The sequence below is a fragment of the Vicugna pacos genome, unplaced genomic scaffold, assembly GCF_048564905.1.
Source record: "Vicugna pacos unplaced genomic scaffold, VicPac4 SAC-SAT, whole genome shotgun sequence".
NCBI lineage: Eukaryota > Metazoa > Chordata > Mammalia > Artiodactyla > Camelidae > Vicugna > Vicugna pacos.
In genome coordinates this window covers 23,250,240-23,266,534 of record NW_027328721.1, presented here as the reverse complement: position 1 = coordinate 23,266,534, position 16,295 = coordinate 23,250,240, and positions in this window count along the sequence as shown.

Genomic DNA, 16,295 nt, shown 5'->3' with positions numbered 1-16,295 from the left:
GTGTCGGAGGATGCCTCCCCAAGGTCAGGGAAGGTTTTTCTCGGACTTCCCTGAACAGGGAACACCTGTGACTGAAGAGAGCTGCGTGGAGTTGTGTCTCGAGCTCCCCTACGCACTGACAATGGTTCCGGAATCCTGAGCGTGGGGAGGTTCCACCAACTGTCGGCAGCGCGTGGGTTCTAACGGAATGCCTAAGCTCGTCTCCCCTGATGGTTTTCCTAATGTCTCTGTGCCAGGGAATGCTAGGGGGGTTTGCAGGATATCCCAGAGACAGAGGCTGCCTCCCCAAGTTCAGGGAAGTTATTTCTCGGAATTCCCCGAACAGGGAACACCTGTGCCTGAAGAGAGTTGCGTGGATTTGTCTCTCGAACTCCCCCACGGACTGACAATGATTCCGGAATCCTGAGCGTGGGGAGGTTCCACCAACGGTCGGCAGCGCGTGGGTTCTAACGGAATGCCTAAGCTCGTCTCCCCTGAGGGTTTTCCTAATATCTCTGTGCCAGGGAATGCTAGGGGGGTTTGCAGGATTTCCCAGTGACAGAGGCTGCCTCCCCAAGATCAGGGAAGATATTTCTCGGACTTCCCCGAACAGGGAACACCTGTGACTGAAGAGAGCTTCGTGGAGTTGTCTCTCGATCTCCCCCACGCACTGACAATATTTCCGGAATCCTGAGCGTGGGGAGGTTCCACCAACGGTCGGCAGCGCGTGGGATCTAACGGAAAGCCTAAGCTCGTCTCCCCTGAGGGTTTTCCTAATGTCTCTGTGCCAGGGAATGCTAGGGGGGTTTGCAGGATATCCCAGTGCCCGAGGCTGCCTCCACAAGGTCAGGGAAGTTATATCTCGGACTTCCCCGAACAGGGATCACCTGTGACTGAAGAGAGCTGCGTGGAGTGGTCTCTCGAGCTCCCCCACGCACTGAAAATTGTTCCGGAATCCTGAGCGTGGGGAGGTTCCACCAGCGGTCGGCAGTGCGTGGGTTCTAACGGAATGCCTAAGCTCGTCTCCCCTGAGTGTTTTCCTAATGTCTCTGTGCCAGGGAATTCTAGGGGGGTTTGCAGGATATCCCAGTGACAGAGGCTGCCTCCCCAAGTTCAGGGAAGCTATTTCTCGGACTTCCCCGTACAGGGAACACCTGTGACTGAAGAGAGCTGCGTGGAGTTGTCTCTCGAGCTCCCCCACGCACTGACAATGGTTCCGGAATCCTGAGCGTGGGGAGGTTCCACCAACGTTCGGCAACGCGTGGGTTCTAACGTAAAGCCTAAGCTCGTCTCCCCTGAGGGTTTTCCTAATGTCTCTGTGCCAGGGAATGCTAGGGGGGTTTGCAGGATATCCCAGTGACAGAGGATGCCTCCCCAAGTTCAGGGAAGGTATTTCTCGGACTTCCCCAAACAGGGAAAACCTGTGACTGAAGAGAGCTGCGTGGAGTTGTCTCTCAAGCTCCCCCACGCACTGACAATGGTTCCTGAATCCTGAGCCTGGGGAGGTTCAACCAACGGTCAGCAGCGCGTGGGTTCTAACGGAAAGCCTAAGCTCGTCTCCCCTGAGGTTTTTCCTAATGTCTCTGTGCCAGTGAATGCTAGGGTTGTTTACAGGATATCCCAGTGAAAGAGGCTGCCTCCCCAAGGTCAGGGAAGTTATTTCTCGGACTTCCCTGTACAGGGAACACCTGTGACTGAAGAGAGCTGCGTGGAGTTGTCTCTCGAGTTCCCCCACGCACTGACAATTGTTCCGGAATCCTGAGCGTGGGGAGGTTCCACCAACGGTCGGCAGCGCGTGGGTACGAACGGAAAGCCTAAGCTCGTCTCCACTGAGGGTTCTCCTAATGTCTCTGTGAAAGGGATTGCTTGGGGTTTTGCAGGATATCCCAGTGACAGAGGCTGCCTCCCCAAGGTCAGGGAAGTTGTTTCTCGGACTTCCCCGTGCAGGGAAAACCTGTGACTGAAGAGAACTGCGTGGAGATGTCTCTCGAGCTCCCCCACGCACTGACAATGGTTCCGGAATCCTGAGCGTGGGGAGGATCCACCAACGGTCGGCAACGCGTGGGTTATTACGGAAAGCCTAAGCTCGTCTCCCCTGAGGATTTTCCTAATGTCTCTGTGCCAGGGAATGCTAGGGGGGTTTGCAGTATATCCCAGTGACAGAGGCTGCCTCCCCAAGGTCAAGGAAGGTATTTCTCGGACTTCCCCGAACAGGGAACTCCTGTGACTGAAGAGAGCTGCGTGGAGTTGTCTCTCAAGTTCCCCCACGCACTGACAATGGTTCCGGAATCCTGAGCGTGGGGAGGTTCCAACAACGGTCGGCAGCGCGTGGGTTCTAACGGAAAGCCTAAGCTCGTCTCCCCTGAGGGTTTTCCTAATGTCTCTGTGCCAGGGAAAGCTAGGGGTGTTTGCAGGATATCCCAGTGACAGAGGCTTCCTCCCCAAAGTCATGGAAGTTATTTCTCGGACTTCCCCGAACAGGGAACACCTGTGACTGAAGAGAGCTGCGTGGAGTTGTCTCTCGAGCTCTCCCACGCACTGACAATGTTTCTGGAATCCTGAGCGTGAGGAGGTTCCACCAACGGTCGGCAGCGCGTGGGTTCTAACGGAAAGCCTAAGCTCGCCTCCCCTGAGGGTTTTCCTAATGTCTCTGTGCCAGGGAATGCTAGGGGTGTTTGCAGGATATCCCAGTGACAGAGGCTGCCTCCCCAAGGTCAGGGAAGGTATTTCGCGGACTTCCCCGAACAGGGAACACCTGTGACTGAAGAGAGCTGCGTGGAGTTGTCTCTCGAACTCCCCCACGCACTGAGAATGCTTCCGGAATCCTGAGCGTGGGGAGGTTCCACCAACGGTCGGCAGCGCGTGGGGTCTAACGGAATGCCTAAGTTCGTCTCCCCTGAGGGTTTTCCTAATGTCTCTGTGCCAGGGAATGCTAGGAGGGTTTGCAGGATATCCCAGTGTCAGAGGCTGCCTCACCAAGGCCAGGGAAGGTATTTCTCGGACTTCCCCGAACAGGGAACACCTGTGACTGAAGAGAGCTGCGTGGAGTTGTCTCTCGAGGTCCCCCACGCTCTGACAATTGTTCCGGAATCCTGAGCGTGGGGAGGTTCCACCAACGGTCGGCAGCGCGTTGGTTCTAACGGAAAGATTAAGCTCGTCTCCCCTGATGGTTTTCCTAATGTCTCTGTGCCAGGGAATGCTAGTGGTGTTTGCAGGATATCCCAGTGACAGAGGCAGCCTCCCCAACGTCAGGGAAGGTACTTCTCGGACTTCCCCGAACAGGGAACAACTGTGACTGAAGAGAGCTGCGTGGAGTTGTCTCTCGAGCTCCCCCACGCACTGACAATGGTTCCGGAATCCTGAGCGTGGGGAGGTTCCACCAACGGTCGGCAGCGCGTGAGTTCTAACGGAATGCCTAAGCTCGTCTCCCCTGAGGGTATTCCTAATGTCTCTGTGCCAGGGAATGCTAGGGGGGTTTGCAGGATATCCCAGTGACAGAGGCTACATCCCCAAGGTCAGGGAAGATATTTCTCGGACTTCCCCGAACAGGGAACACCTGTGACTGAAGAGAGCTGCGTGGAGTTGTCTCTCGAGATCCCCCACGCACTGACAATGGTTCCGGAATCCTGAGCGTGGGGAGGTTCCACCAACGGTCGGCAGCGCGAGGGGTCTAACGGAATGCCTAAGCTCGTCTCCCCTGAGGGTTTTCCTAATGTCTCTGTGTCAGGGAATGCTAGGGGGGTTTGCAGGATATCCCAGTGACAGAGGCTGCATCCCCAAGGTCAGGGAAGGTATTTCTCGGACTTCCCAGAACAGGGAACACCTGTGACTGAAGAGAGCTGCGTGAAGTTGTCTCTCGAGCTCCCCCAATCACTGACAATGGTTCCGGAATCCTGAGCGTGGGGAGGTTCCACCAACGGTCGGCAGCGCGTGGGTTCTAACGGAAAGCCTAAGCTCGTCTCCCCTGAGGGTTTTCCTAATGTCTCTGTGCCAGGGAATGCTAGGGGTGTTTGCAGGATATCCCAGTGCCAGAGGCTGCCTCCCCAAGGACAGGGAAGGTATTTCTCGGACTTCCCCGAACAGGGAACACCTGTGACTGAAGAGAGCTGCGTGGAGTTGTCTCTCGAGGTCCCCCACACACTGACAATGGTTCCGGTATCCTGAGCGTGGGGAGGTTCCACCAAAGGTCGGTAGCGCGTGGGTTCTAACGTAAAGCCTAAGCTCGTCTCCCCTGAGTGTTTTCCTAATATCTCTGTGCCAGGGAATGCTAGGGGGGTTTGCAGGATATCCCAGTGACAGAGGCTGCCTCCCCAAATTCAGGGAAGGTATTTCTCGGACTTCCCCGAACAGGGAACACCTGTGACTGAAGAGAGCTGCGTGGAGTTGTCTCTCGAGATCCCCCACGCACTGACAATGTTTCCGGAATCCTGAGCGTGGGGAGGTTCCACCAACGGTCGGCAGCGCGTGGGTTCTAACGGAAAGCCTAAGCTCGTCTCCCCTGAGGGTTTTCCTAATGTCTCTGTGCCAGGGAATGCTAGGGGTGTTTGCAGGATATCGCAGTGACAGAGGCTGCCTCCCCAAGGTCAGGGAAGGTATTTCTCGGACTTCCCCGAACAGGGAACACCTGTACCTAAAGAGAGATGCGTGGAGTTGTCTCTCGAGCTCCCCCACGCACTGACAATTGTTCCGGAATCCTGAGCGTGGGGAGGTTCCACCAACGTTCGGCAGCGCGTGAGTTCTAACGGAATGCCTAAGCTCGTCTACCCTGAGTGTATTCCTATTGTGTCTGTGCCAGGGAATGCTAGGGGGGTTTGCAGGATATCCCAGTGACAGAGGCTGCATCCCCAAGGTCAGGGAAGTTTTTTCTCGGACTTCCCCTAACAGGGAACACCTGTGACTGAAGAGAGCTGCGTGGAGTTGTCTCTCGAGATCCCCCACGCACTGACAATGGTTCCGGAATCCTGAGCATGGGGAGGTTCCACCAACGGTCGGCAGCGCGTGGGTTCTAACGGAAAGCCTAAGCTCGTCTCGCTTGATGATTTTCCTAATGTCTCTGTGCCAGGGAATGCTAGGGGTGTTTGCAGGATATCCCAGTGCCAGAGGCTGCCTCCCCAAGGACAGGGAAGTTATTTCTCGGACTTCCCCGAAGAGGGAACACCTGTGACTGAAGAGAGCTGCGTGGAGTTGTCTCTCGAGCTCCCCCACGCACTGACAATGGTTCCGGTATCCTGAGCGTGGGGAGGTTCCACCAACGGTCGGCAGCGCGTGGGTTCTAACGGAAAGCCTAAGCTCGTCTCCCCTGATGGTTTTCCTAATGTCTCTGTGCCAGGGAATGCTAGGGGGGTTTGCAGGATATCCCAGTGACAGAGGCTGCCTCCCCAAGGTCAGGGAAGGTATTTCTCGGACTTCCCCGTTCAGGGAAAACCTGTGACTGAAGAGAGCTGCGTGGAGTTGTCTCTCGAGCTCCCCCACGATCTGACAGTGATTCCGGAATCCTGAGCGTGGGGAGGTTCCACCAAAGGTAGGCAGCGCGTGGGTTCTAACGGAATGCCTAAGCTCGTCTCCCCTTATGGTTTTCCTAATGTCTCTGTGCCAGGGAATGCTAGGGGTGTTTGCAGGATATCCCAGTGCCAGAGGCTGCCTCCCCAAGGTCAGGGAAGGTATTTCTCGGACTTCCCAGAACAGGGAACACCTGTGATTTAAGAGAGCTGCGTGGAGTTGTCTCTCAAGTTCCCCACGCACTGATAATGGTTCCAGAATCCTGAGCGTGGGGAGGTTCCACCAACGGTCGGCAGCGCGTGGGTTCTAACGGAAAGCCTAAGCTCGTCTCCCCTGAGGGTTTTCCTAATGTCTCTGTGCCAGGGAATGCTAGGGGGTTTGCAGGTTATCCCAGTGCCAGAGGCTGCCTCCCCAAGGTCAGGGAAGGTATTTCTCGGACTTCCTCGAACAGGGAACACCTGTGACTGAAGAGAGCTTCGTGGAGTTGTCTCTCGAGCTCCCCCACGCACTGACAATGATTCCGGAATCCTGAGTGTGGGGAGGTTCCACCAACGGTCGGCAGCGCGTGGGTTCTAACGGAATGCCTAAGCTCGTCTCCCCTGAGGTTTTTCCTAATGTCTCTGTGCCAGGGAATGCTAGGGTTTTTTGCAGGATATCCCAGTGACAGAGGCTGACCCCCAAATTCAGGGAAGCTATTTCTCGGACTTCCCCGAACTGGGAACACCTGTGACTGAAGAGAGCTGCGTGGAGTTGTCTCTCGAGATCCCCCACGCACTGACAATGGTTCTGGAATCCTGAGCGAGGGGAGGTCCAACCAACGGTCGGCAGCGCGTGGGGTCTAACGGAATGCCTAAGCTCGTCTTCCCTGAGGGTTTTCCTAATGTCTCTGTGTCAGGGAATGCTAGGGGGGTTTGCAGGATATCCCAGTGACAGAGGCTGCATCCCCAAGGTCAGGGAAGGTATTTCTCGGACTTCCCCGAACAGGGAACACCTGTGACTGAAGAGAGCTGCGTGGAGTTGTCTCTCGAGCTCCCCCACTCACTGACAATGGTTCCGGAATCCTGAGCGTGGGGAGGTTCCACCAACGGTCGACAGCGCGTGGGTTCTAACGGAAAGCCTAAGCTCGTCTCCCCTGAGGGTTTTCCTAATGTCTCTGTGCCAGGGAATGCTAGGGGTGTTTGCAGGATATCCCAGTGCCAGAGGCTGCCTCCCCAAGGTCAGGGAAAGTATTTCTCGGACTTCCCCGAACAGGGAACACCTGTGCCTGAAGAGAGATGCGTGGAGTTGTCTCTCGAGCTCCCCCACGCACTGACAATTTTTCTGGAATCCTGAGCGTGGGGAGGTTCCACCAACGGTCGGCAGCGCGTGAGTTCAAACGGAATGCCTAAGCTCGTCTCCCCTGAGGGTATTCCTATTGTGTCTGTGCCAGGGAATGCTAGGGGGGTTTGCAGGATATCCCAGTGACAGAGGCTGCATCCCCAAGGTCAGGGAAGGTATTTCTCGGACTTCCCCGAACAGGGAATACCTGTGACTGAAGAGAGCTGCGTGGAGTTGTCTCTCGAGATCCCCCACGCACTGACAATGGTTCCGGAATCCTGAGCGTGGGGAGGTTCCACCAACGGTCGGCAGCGCGTGGTGTCTAACGGAATGCCTAAGCTCGTCTCCCCTGAGGGTTTTCCTAATTTCTCTGTGTCAGGGAATGCTAGGGGGGTTTGCAGGATATCCCAGTGACAGAGGCTGCATCCCCAAGGTCAGGGAAGTTATTTCTCCGACTTCCCCGAACAGGGAACACCTGTGACTGAAGAGAGCTGCGTGGAGTTGTCTCACGAGCTCCCCCACGCACTGACAATGGTTCCGGAATCCTGAGAGTGGGGAGGTTCCACCAACGTTCGGCAGCGCGTGGATTCTAACGGAAAGCGTAAGCTCGTCTCCCCTGAGGGTTTTCCTAATGTCTCTGTGCCAGGGAATGCTAGGGGTGTTTGCAGGATATCCCAGTGCCAGAGGCTGCCTCCCCAAGTTCAGGGAAGTTATTTCTCGGACTTCCCCGAACAGGGAACACCTGTGACTGAAGAGAGCTGAGTGGAGTTGTCTCTCGAGCTCCCCCACGCACTGACAATGGTTCCGGAATCCTGAGCGTGGGGAGGTTCCAGCAACGGTCGGCAGCGCGTGGGTTCTAACGGAAAGCCTAAGCTCGTCTCCCCTGAGGGTTTTCCTAATGTCTCTGTGCCAGGGAATGCTAGGGGGGTTTGCAGGATATCCCAGTGAAAGAGGCTGCCTCCCCAACGTCAGGGAAGGTACTTCTCGGACTTCCCCGTACAGGGAACAACTGTGACTGAAGAGAGCTGCGTGGAGTTGTCTCTCGAGCTCCCCCACGCACTGACAATGGTTCCGGAATCCTGAGCGTGGGGAGGTTCCATCAACTGTCGGCAGCGCGTGGGTTCTAACGGAAAGCCTAAGCCCGTCTCCCCTGAGGGTTTTCCTGATGTCTCTGTGCCAGGGAATGCTAGGGGGGTTTGCAGGGTATCCCAGTGCCAGAGGCTGCCTCCCCAAGGTAAGGGAAGTTATTTATCGGACTTCCCCGAACAGGGAACACCTGTGACTGAAGAGAGCTGCGTGGAATTGTCTCTCGAGCTCCGCCACGCACTGACATTGGTTCCGGAATCCTGAGCGTGGGGAGGTTCCACCAACGGACGGCAACGCATGTGTTCTAACGGAAAGCCTAAGCTCGTCTCCCCTGAGGGTTTTCCTAATGTCTCTGTGCCAGGGAATGCTAGGGGGATTTGCAGGATATCCCAGTGTCAGAGGATGCCTCCCCAAGGTCAGGGAAGGTATTTCTCGGACTTCCCAGAACAGGGAACACCTGTGACTGAAGAGAGCTGCGTTGAGTTGTCTCTCGAGATCCCCCACGCACTGACAATGGTTCCGGAATCCTGAGCGTGGGGAGGTTCCAGCAACGATCGGCAGCGCGTGTGTTCAAACGGAAAGCCTAAGCTCGTCTCCCCTGAGGGTTTTCCTAATGTCTCTGTGTCAGGGAATGCTAGGGGGGTTTGCAGGATATCCCAGTGACAGAGGCTGCCTCCCCAAGATCAGGGAATGTATTTCTCGGACTTCCCCGAACAGGGAACACCTGTGACTGAAGAGAGCTGTGTGGAGTTGTCTCTCGAGCTCCCCCACGCACTGACAATGGTTCCGGATTCCTGAGCGTGGGGAGGTTCCACCAACGGTCGGCAGCGTATGGGGTCTAACGGAATGCATAAGCTCGTCTCCCCTGAGGGTTTTCTTAATGTCTCTGTGCCAGGGAATGCTAGGGGGGTTTGCAGGATATCCCAGTGACAGAGGCTGCCTCCCCAAGGTGACGGAAGGTATTTCTCGGACTTCCCCGAACAGGGAACACCTGTGACTGAAGAGAGCTGCGTGGAGTTGTCTCTCGAGTTCCCCCACGCACTGACAATGGTTCCGGAATCCTGAGCGTGGGGAGGTTCCACCAAAGATCGGCAGCGCGTGGGGTCTAACGGAATGCATAAGCTCGTCTCCCCTGAGGATTTTCCTAATGTCTCTGTGCCAGGGAATGCTAGGGGGGTTTGCAGGATATCCCAGTGACAGAGGCTGCCTCCCCAAGGTGACGGAAGGTATTTCTCGGACTTACCCGAACAGGGAACACCTGTGACTTAAGAGAGCTGCGTGGAGTTGTCTCTCGAGATCCCCCACGCACTGACATTGGTTCCGGAATCCTGAGCGTGGGGAGGATCCACCAACGGTCGGCAGCGCGTGGGTTCTAACGGAAAGCCTAAGCTCGTCTCCCCTGAGGGTTTTCCTAATGTCTCTGTGCCAGGGAATGCTAGGGGGGTTTGCAGGATATCCCAGTGACAGAGGCTGCCTCCCCAAGGTCAGGGAAGTTATTTCTCGTACTTCCCCGAACAGGGAACACCTGTGACTGAAGAGAGCTGCGTGGAGTTGTCTCTCGAGCTCCCCCACGCACTGACAATGGTTCCGGAATCCTGAGATTGGGGAGGTTCCACCAACGGTCGACAGCGCGTGAGTTCTCACGGAATGCCTAAGCTCGTCTCCCATGAGGGTTTTCCTAATGTCTCTGTGCCAGGGAATGATAGGGGGGATTGCAGGATATCCCAGTGACAGAGGCTGCCTCCCCAAGGTCAGGGAAGTTATTTCTCGGACTTCCCCGAACTGGGAACACCTGTGACTGAAGAGAGCTGCGTGGAGTTGTCTCTCGAGCTCCCCCACGCAGTGACAATGTTTCCGGAATCCTGAGCGTGGGGAGGTTCCACCAACGGTCGGCAGCGCGTGTGTTCTAACGGAATGCCTAAGCTCGTCTCCCCAAAGGATTTTCCTAATGTCTCTGTGCCAGGGAATTCTAGGGGGGTTTGCAGGATATCCCAGTGAAAGGGGCTGCATCCTCAAGGTCAGGGAAGGTATTTCTCGGACTTCCACGAACAGGGAACAACTGTGAATAAAGAGAGCTGCGTGGAGTTGTCTCTCGAGGTCCCCCACGCTCTGACAATGGTTTCGGAATCCTGAGCGTGGGGAGGTTCCACCAACGGTCGGCAGCGCGTGGGTTCTAACGGAAAGCCTAAGCTCGTCTCACCTGAGGGTTTTCCTAATGTCTCTGTGCCAGGGAATGCTAGGGGGGTTTGCAGGATATCCCAGTGACAGAGTCTGCCTCACCAACGTCAGGGAAGGTACTTCTCGGACTTCCCCGAACAGGGAACACCTGTGACTGAAGAGAGCTGCGTGGAGTTGTCTCTCGAGCTCCCCCACGCACTGACAATGGTTCCGGAATCCTGAGCGTGGGGAGGTTCCACCAAAGATCGGCAGCGCGTGGGGTCTAACGGAATGCATAAGCTCGTCTCCCCTGAGGATTTTCCTAATGTCTCTGTGCCAGGGAATGCTAGGGGGGTTTGCAGGATATCCCAGTGACAGAGGCTGCCTCCCCAAGGTGACGGAAGGTATTTCTCGGACTTACCCGAACAGGGAACACCTGTGACTTAAGAGAGCTGCGTGGAGTTGTCTCTCGAGATCCCCCACGCACTGACAATGGTTCCAGAATCCTGAGCATGGGGAGGTTCCACCAATGGTCGGCAGCGCGTGGGTTCTAACGGAAAGCCTAAGCTCGTCTCCCCTGAGGGTTTTCCTAATGTCTCTGTGCCAGGGAATGCAAGGGGGATTTGCAGGATATCCCAGTGACAGAGGCTGACTCCCCAAAGTCAGGGAAGGTATTTCTCGGACTTCCCCGAACAGGGAACACCTGTGACTGAAGAGAGCTGCGTGGAGTTGTCTCTCGAGATCCCCCACGCACTGACATTGGTTCCGGAATCCTGAGCGTGGGGAGGATCCACCAACGGTCGGCAGCGCGTGGGTTCTAACGGAAAGCCTAAGCTCGTCTCCCCTGAGGGTTTTCCTAATGTCTCTGTGTCAGGGAATGCTAGGGGGGTTTGCAGGATATCCCAGTGACAGAGGCTGCATCCCCAAGGTCAGGGAAGGTATTTCTCGGACTTCCCCGAACAGGGAACACCTGTGACTGAAGAGAGCTGCGTGGAGTTGTCTCTCGAGCTCCCCCACTCACTGACAATGGTTCCGGAATCCTGAGCGTGGGGAGGTTCCACCAACGGTCGACAGCGCGTGGGTTCTAACGGAAAGCCTAAGCTCGTCTCCCCTGAGGGTTTTCCTAATGTCTCTGTGCCAGGGAATGCTAGGGGTGTTTGCAGGATATCCCAGTGCCAGAGGCTGCCTCCCCAAGGTCAGGGAAAGTATTTCTCGGACTTCCCCGAACAGGGAACACCTGTGCCTGAAGAGAGATGCGTGGAGTTGTCTCTCGAGCTCCCCCACGCACTGACAATTTTTCTGGAATCCTGAGCGTGGGGAGGTTCCACCAACGGTCGGCAGCGCGTGAGTTCAAACGGAATGCCTAAGCTCGTCTCCCCTGAGGGTATTCCTATTGTGTCTGTGCCAGGGAATGCTAGGGGGGTTTGCAGGATATCCCAGTGACAGAGGCTGCATCCCCAAGGTCAGGGAAGGTATTTCTCGGACTTCCCCGAACAGGGAATACCTGTGACTGAAGAGAGCTGCGTGGAGTTGTCTCTCGAGATCCCCCACGCACTGACAATGGTTCCGGAATCCTGAGCGTGGGGAGGTTCCACCAACGGTCGGCAGCGCGTGGTGTCTAACGGAATGCCTAAGCTCGTCTCCCCTGAGGGTTTTCCTAATTTCTCTGTGTCAGGGAATGCTAGGGGGGTTTGCAGGATATCCCAGTGACAGAGGCTGCATCCCCAAGGTCAGGGAAGTTATTTCTCCGACTTCCCCGAACAGGGAACACCTGTGACTGAAGAGAGCTGCGTGGAGTTGTCTCACGAGCTCCCCCACGCACTGACAATGGTTCCGGAATCCTGAGAGTGGGGAGGTTCCACCAACGTTCGGCAGCGCGTGGATTCTAACGGAAAGCGTAAGCTCGTCTCCCCTGAGGGTTTTCCTAATGTCTCTGTGCCAGGGAATGCTAGGGGTGTTTGCAGGATATCCCAGTGCCAGAGGCTGCCTCCCCAAGTTCAGGGAAGTTATTTCTCGGACTTCCCCGAACAGGGAACACCTGTGACTGAAGAGAGCTGAGTGGAGTTGTCTCTCGAGCTCCCCCACGCACTGACAATGGTTCCGGAATCCTGAGCGTGGGGAGGTTCCAGCAACGGTCGGCAGCGCGTGGGTTCTAACGGAAAGCCTAAGCTCGTCTCCCCTGAGGGTTTTCCTAATGTCTCTGTGCCAGGGAATGCTAGGGGGGTTTGCAGGATATCCCAGTGAAAGAGGCTGCCTCCCCAACGTCAGGGAAGGTACTTCTCGGACTTCCCCGTACAGGGAACAACTGTGACTGAAGAGAGCTGCGTGGAGTTGTCTCTCGAGCTCCCCCACGCACTGACAATGGTTCCGGAATCCTGAGCGTGGGGAGGTTCCATCAACTGTCGGCAGCGCGTGGGTTCTAACGGAAAGCCTAAGCCCGTCTCCCCTGAGGGTTTTCCTGATGTCTCTGTGCCAGGGAATGCTAGGGGGGTTTGCAGGGTATCCCAGTGCCAGAGGCTGCCTCCCCAAGGTAAGGGAAGTTATTTATCGGACTTCCCCGAACAGGGAACACCTGTGACTGAAGAGAGCTGCGTGGAATTGTCTCTCGAGCTCCGCCACGCACTGACATTGGTTCCGGAATCCTGAGCGTGGGGAGGTTCCACCAACGGACGGCAACGCATGTGTTCTAACGGAAAGCCTAAGCTCGTCTCCCCTGAGGGTTTTCCTAATGTCTCTGTGCCAGGGAATGCTAGGGGGATTTGCAGGATATCCCAGTGTCAGAGGATGCCTCCCCAAGGTCAGGGAAGGTATTTCTCGGACTTCCCAGAACAGGGAACACCTGTGACTGAAGAGAGCTGCGTTGAGTTGTCTCTCGAGATCCCCCACGCACTGACAATGGTTCCGGAATCCTGAGCGTGGGGAGGTTCCAGCAACGATCGGCAGCGCGTGTGTTCAAACGGAAAGCCTAAGCTCGTCTCCCCTGAGGGTTTTCCTAATGTCTCTGTGTCAGGGAATGCTAGGGGGGTTTGCAGGATATCCCAGTGACAGAGGCTGCCTCCCCAAGATCAGGGAATGTATTTCTCGGACTTCCCCGAACAGGGAACACCTGTGACTGAAGAGAGCTGTGTGGAGTTGTCTCTCGAGCTCCCCCACGCACTGACAATGGTTCCGGATTCCTGAGCGTGGGGAGGTTCCACCAACGGTCGGCAGCGTATGGGGTCTAACGGAATGCATAAGCTCGTCTCCCCTGAGGGTTTTCTTAATGTCTCTGTGCCAGGGAATGCTAGGGGGGTTTGCAGGATATCCCAGTGACAGAGGCTGCCTCCCCAAGGTGACGGAAGGTATTTCTCGGACTTCCCCGAACAGGGAACACCTGTGACTGAAGAGAGCTGCGTGGAGTTGTCTCTCGAGTTCCCCCACGCACTGACAATGGTTCCGGAATCCTGAGCGTGGGGAGGTTCCACCAAAGATCGGCAGCGCGTGGGGTCTAACGGAATGCATAAGCTCGTCTCCCCTGAGGATTTTCCTAATGTCTCTGTGCCAGGGAATGCTAGGGGGGTTTGCAGGATATCCCAGTGACAGAGGCTGCCTCCCCAAGGTGACGGAAGGTATTTCTCGGACTTACCCGAACAGGGAACACCTGTGACTTAAGAGAGCTGCGTGGAGTTGTCTCTCGAGATCCCCCACGCACTGACATTGGTTCCGGAATCCTGAGCGTGGGGAGGATCCACCAACGGTCGGCAGCGCGTGGGTTCTAACGGAAAGCCTAAGCTCGTCTCCCCTGAGGGTTTTCCTAATGTCTCTGTGCCAGGGAATGCTAGGGGGGTTTGCAGGATATCCCAGTGACAGAGGCTGCCTCCCCAAGGTCAGGGAAGTTATTTCTCGTACTTCCCCGAACAGGGAACACCTGTGACTGAAGAGAGCTGCGTGGAGTTGTCTCTCGAGCTCCCCCACGCACTGACAATGGTTCCGGAATCCTGAGATTGGGGAGGTTCCACCAACGGTCGACAGCGCGTGAGTTCTCACGGAATGCCTAAGCTCGTCTCCCATGAGGGTTTTCCTAATGTCTCTGTGCCAGGGAATGATAGGGGGGATTGCAGGATATCCCAGTGACAGAGGCTGCCTCCCCAAGGTCAGGGAAGTTATTTCTCGGACTTCCCCGAACTGGGAACACCTGTGACTGAAGAGAGCTGCGTGGAGTTGTCTCTCGAGCTCCCCCACGCAGTGACAATGTTTCCGGAATCCTGAGCGTGGGGAGGTTCCACCAACGGTCGGCAGCGCGTGTGTTCTAACGGAATGCCTAAGCTCGTCTCCCCAAAGGATTTTCCTAATGTCTCTGTGCCAGGGAATTCTAGGGGGGTTTGCAGGATATCCCAGTGAAAGGGGCTGCATCCTCAAGGTCAGGGAAGGTATTTCTCGGACTTCCACGAACAGGGAACAACTGTGAATAAAGAGAGCTGCGTGGAGTTGTCTCTCGAGGTCCCCCACGCTCTGACAATGGTTTCGGAATCCTGAGCGTGGGGAGGTTCCACCAACGGTCGGCAGCGCGTGGGTTCTAACGGAAAGCCTAAGCTCGTCTCACCTGAGGGTTTTCCTAATGTCTCTGTGCCAGGGAATGCTAGGGGGGTTTGCAGGATATCCCAGTGACAGAGTCTGCCTCACCAACGTCAGGGAAGGTACTTCTCGGACTTCCCCGAACAGGGAACACCTGTGACTGAAGAGAGCTGCGTGGAGTTGTCTCTCGAGCTCCCCCACGCACTGACAATGGTTCCGGAATCCTGAGCGTGGGGAGGTTCCACCAAAGATCGGCAGCGCGTGGGGTCTAACGGAATGCATAAGCTCGTCTCCCCTGAGGATTTTCCTAATGTCTCTGTGCCAGGGAATGCTAGGGGGGTTTGCAGGATATCCCAGTGACAGAGGCTGCCTCCCCAAGGTGACGGAAGGTATTTCTCGGACTTACCCGAACAGGGAACACCTGTGACTTAAGAGAGCTGCGTGGAGTTGTCTCTCGAGATCCCCCACGCACTGACAATGGTTCCAGAATCCTGAGCATGGGGAGGTTCCACCAATGGTCGGCAGCGCGTGGGTTCTAACGGAAAGCCTAAGCTCGTCTCCCCTGAGGGTTTTCCTAATGTCTCTGTGCCAGGGAATGCAAGGGGGATTTGCAGGATATCCCAGTGACAGAGGCTGACTCCCCAAAGTCAGGGAAGGTATTTCTCGGACTTCCCCGAACAGGGAACACCTGTGACTGAAGAGAGCTGCGTGGAGTTGTCTCTCGAGATCCCCCACGCACTGACATTGGTTCCGGAATCCTGAGCGTGGGGAGGATCCACCAACGGTCGGCAGCGCGTGGGTTCTAACGGAAAGCCTAAGCTCGTCTCCCCTGAGGGTTTTCCTAATGTCTCTGTGCCAGGGAATGCTAGGGGGGTTTGCAGGATATCCCAGTGACAGAGGCTGCCTCCCCAAGGTCAGGGAAGTTATTTCTCGTACTTCCCCGAACAGGGAACACCTGTGACTGAAGAGAGCTGCGTGGAGTTGTCTCTCGAGCTCCCCCACGCACTGACAATGGTTCCGGAATCCTGAGATTGGGGAGGTTCCACCAACGGTCGACAGCGCGTGAGTTCTCACGGAATGCCTAAGCTCGTCTCCCATGAGGGTTTTCCTAATGTCTCTGTGCCAGGGAATGCTTGGGGGGATTGCAGGATATCCCAGTGACAGAGGCTGCCTCCCCAAGGTCAGGGAAGGTATTTCTCGGACTTCCCCGAACAGGGAACACCTGTGACTGAAGAGAGCTGCGTGGAGTTGTCTCTCGAGCTCCCCCACGCAGTGACAATTTTTCCGGAATCCTGAGCGTGGGGAGGTTCCACCAACGGTCGGCAGCGCGTGTGTTCTAACGGAATGCCTAAGCTCGTCTCCCCAAAGGATTTTCCTAATGTCTCTGTGCCAGGGAATTCTAGGGGGGTTTGCAGGATATCCCAGTGAAAGGGGCTGCATCCTCAAGGTCAGGGAAGGTATTTCTCGGACTTCCACGAACAGGGAACAACTGTGACTAAAGAGAGCTGCGTGGAGTTGTCTCTCGAGCTCCCAGACGCACTGAAAATGTTTCCGGAATCCTGAGCGTGGGGAGGTTCCACCAATGTTCGGCAGCGCGTGGGTTCTAAAGGAATGCCTAAGCTTGTATCCCCTGAGGGTTTTCCTAATGTCTCTGTGCCAGGGAATGCTAGGGGGGTTTGCAGGTTATCCCAGTGACAGAGGCT